The 3746-nt window shown below is 28.9% G+C and overlaps 1 long non-coding RNA gene across 1 annotated transcript; it reads right to left on the bottom strand.

The window, feature by feature from the left end:
• Positions 1 to 1138: 1138 nt before the first annotated feature.
• LOC140920595 (uncharacterized) lies at positions 1139 to 2097 on the bottom strand. The gene is made up of 2 exons (XR_012163316.1): positions 1746 to 2097; positions 1139 to 1352 (listed from the first exon to the last, which is right to left on the bottom strand). It is a non-coding gene; the product is annotated as an uncharacterized lncRNA (long non-coding RNA).
• Positions 2098 to 3746: the final 1649 nt, after the last annotated feature.

Below are 3746 nucleotides of genomic sequence, written 5' to 3'. Positions count from 1 at the left end.
GATTTGATGTAGTCCATTTTTCTACTAAAAATACCCTTATAGTTTTTTTCTAACTTTTTCTAACTTCTCACCTAATAGTAACTACAATTATAAAAACAACCACCAATGAGCTAGAGATATACAAAAGAGAAAGGGGGAGAATAAGAGAAAACTATTTAAAATAAAAGTTTTGGTTCATGATTAATATACATATTTTTTGATACAATGTGAATAAGATATATTAGTGCAATAAAAAAATAGAGATTAATAATAATAATGGTATCAACTAATGTTTTTTTTTTTTCTTTCAAAAATTATAAGGAAGTGGTCGATGGAGGTCTAAACGAAAACATAAGAGGAAGACTAATTTGTCCTTATTTTGATCTCATTAAGTAGATACGTATTTATCTTTTTTTGAAGAAGAGACTATTGTGTCCCTATTTAAATTTGTAGAGATTAGAATTATATTTTATTTTTCTTGTGGATAGTAGTAGATTATGTTTTTTTAGTAATAAAATGAGTATTATTTGCAAGGTTGTTGTTAAACTCTTGAGTTAACTTTTAAATTTTTGTGAGTTCACGATTTTAAGTCATAAAAACGAATCAACTTACATGTAAATTCTATTATTAAAAAACTCTTATGAGTTTAAAAGAACTTTATTACAATTAGTAAATTCTTGATTTTATTAATGCTTTGCGAGTTTACGTATCTATATTAGTTTACCTTAAATATAAAATTTTGATAATTATTAACAATATTTGATTTAATTATGTATCTGTTGCAATACTATTAGTTTTGACAAATAAATTTATGTTTTTAATATTGTTTTCAAAAAAACTATTGTGTCTTGATATGACTTTGTTGTGTATCTACTGTTTCAGTTTGGTCTATCATAAATATTTATCTATTATAGAGATGAAATATTGAATTATTATTATTTCAATGATAGTGTATCATTTATATATATTGTTTTAATATTAGGTAAATTCTTATGGTCTAATCTACCAGTTAAATTCGCGTAAATTACATGAGTTTATCTAAGGTCTAGAGTTCAACAACTTTCATTCTTTGTACAATGGTGTAGTACATCAATTTTGTTCATTTTTTTAAAAAATAAATCAAAAAGGAAAATATATATTAAAAAAGGAAATAAAATAATTACAATAAATAGGCTCATCAAATTACAATTTTAAATTACAATTTTAAATTACAATAAAAATTAATTCAAACTAAATCAAATGAAGCCAGCTATTTCCAGTTTTGCCTATGTTTTGTTCTCTATTGTTGCATTTGCTCACCGCCAAACCCTGCTATGTTGATGCTGCCATTGATGTACAAGCCATGCTCATTGATACATTTGTATCTGTTGTAACTAATTAGAGAAATAAAAAGATAAGTTTTATAAATCAATCATTGTATACATTATAGATAGCAAAGAGACAAACTTTTGAGTTTAAAAAAAATTAAAGGACAAATTAAAGCTTTAAATAAAAAGCTCAAGAAAAGAATGAAAACAAACATAGGCTAAAACCATGAATGCATCAGATGTGTACAAAAAACGCAGATGATGAGCAAAATAAATTAAACATCAAACTGGAAATTGATGGAGAATGACAAAGGCAAGCAAGAAAGCAACTAAACAGATAAAAAAAACTCTATAAATACACCTTATCAAATTTCAAAATGAGGGGGTGGGATCTGAGATTAACACTGATATAAAAAATGCATAAAAAGAAAGAGAAGAAGAAGAAACATAAGACATCACCTTCGTTCCAACTTCCACCGCGCACCACTGTCTTTGTCTTCACCGGTATCTGAAAAGCACCTATCTCCTCATTATCTTCATGTTTGCTGCTTTTTGAACTTTATATTATTAGATTGGAAGCTAAAATTTGAAATTAGAGTTGGTTTATTTGAAATATGGAATTTTGTTTTGCTTGTGTGGATGTTGTTTTTGGTTGAGATCATTTTTTATTGTGTTAGTAAAGCTTAAAATTGGGTTTGTTTTCTACTATGGATGCTCAGCTTCAGATGTTTCACTTTGTGCCATGTTTTCACTTTTGTTGTTCTACTTTGTAAAACACGCTTGCTTTATGCCAACCTGTTTTAAGCGCGGTTGCCGGTCTGTTTTGGACTTGATGTTGCTTTGCTATGCTAGCTAGTCATTATGGCCTTGCCAATAATTGATATTCACATCACTTTATTCCATTTAATTAATAAAAATTCTGCTAGAGTTTTCATTTAATTTCCATTTATTATAAATAATTATGGACGTAATTAAATGATAATAAACATCTTTCATTTCATTTATGAGTGATATTAATCGATTTTCTTTTTAACTTTGGGTTGTGCTATTTAACATTAAAATAAATTTTGTTTCAATCACTTGTTTAGTTAAAAAGTATTTTGAAAGAGCTCACATTTGAATTTTTTTCTACTATTAAAATGTTTATTTATTTAATAGATCATATTACAAGTCCATATATCTTTTTTATCATTTTTTTTTTTTGTGTGTGTTTACTATTGATTTTATTTTGTAGAATTATTTAAACTTGTTTAATATTTAACATCAACTTTTAATTCTTTTTTTTTTTTAAAAAAGCAAAGATAATTTATAATCGAATTTTAAAGGGTTAATTAGATGAGACATTTTTTTTAATCTTTTAGAACGCAAATTGTTACAACCTGATAATTGTAAAACTTATTTTTATAAATAATTAAATGTTAAATTGACTTTTTAAATTTGATTAATTAGATGTAATCCTGTTTTGATCTTTTAGTTGCTAAGACACAAGTTGTAGTACTTGATGGTTTTGAAACTCAATTCTAAAATAAAAAATAATAAAAAATATTATTAAAAGGATTAACTAGATGAGACATACCCGCAATATCACCATTCAAGGCCACCTTTTTATCAACCACCTATGGTCCAACCACCACCTGTCATGTTTTCCCAACAAAACCCATGGAACCAAAATCCAATCCCGAATCACTACAAACCACCAATTAACCGAGAAAAAAAGGTAACTCGTTTTGACCCGATTCCCGTGACATACAACCAATTGTTACCGCACATACTCCAACATTCAATGGTAGTCCTGAGGCCAATGAAACCTCTAGAACCACCATTCTCGAAATGGTATAATCCAAACGCCAAATGTGAATACCATGCCGGAGCCGTGGGGAATTTCGTCGAAGATTGTCAAACTCTAAAAACTAAAGTGCAAGAATTGATTAATGCAAAATGGCTTACCTTCAAGGAAGACGCTCCCAACATAGGGAATAATCCTTTGTCGGGTCACATAGTCGCCGCTGTCAATCTCATTGAAGAAGAGATAGACCAATACACAAAAGATGATTATGTATCGACCATAGAGCCGTGCATGGAAAATAATATATCTTTCCCAAGACCATTGGAGATCCTCTATAGAAAAGAGAATCCTAAGCCAACTCATAGTGGGAAAAATGCAATAATTGTTCAAGCACCAACCTCTTTTTCTTATGAAAATAACAAGGCAGATCCATGGAGTTATGAAGTCACATCCCATTTAGTAAATCATCAATCATGTGATGTCTTTAAGCCTCAAGGTACTGATGTCACCAATATTTCAGAGATTGACGGGATGACCCGGAGTGGTCGAGTATACATTCCTGAACAATTTAGGAAAAAGGAAGGTCATGGAGAAAAAGGGAAAAAGGTTGTGTATCATGCCATAAAAGGATCATAAACTTGCAAAAAGACAGTGCCTAAAGAATAAGCTAACGA

The sequence above is a fragment of the Cicer arietinum genome, chromosome 5 (assembly GCF_000331145.2).
Source record: "Cicer arietinum cultivar CDC Frontier isolate Library 1 chromosome 5, Cicar.CDCFrontier_v2.0, whole genome shotgun sequence".
In the NCBI taxonomy this organism is placed as follows: Eukaryota; Viridiplantae; Streptophyta; class Magnoliopsida; order Fabales; family Fabaceae; genus Cicer; species Cicer arietinum.
This window is presented reverse-complemented; position numbering and strand designations above follow the sequence as displayed.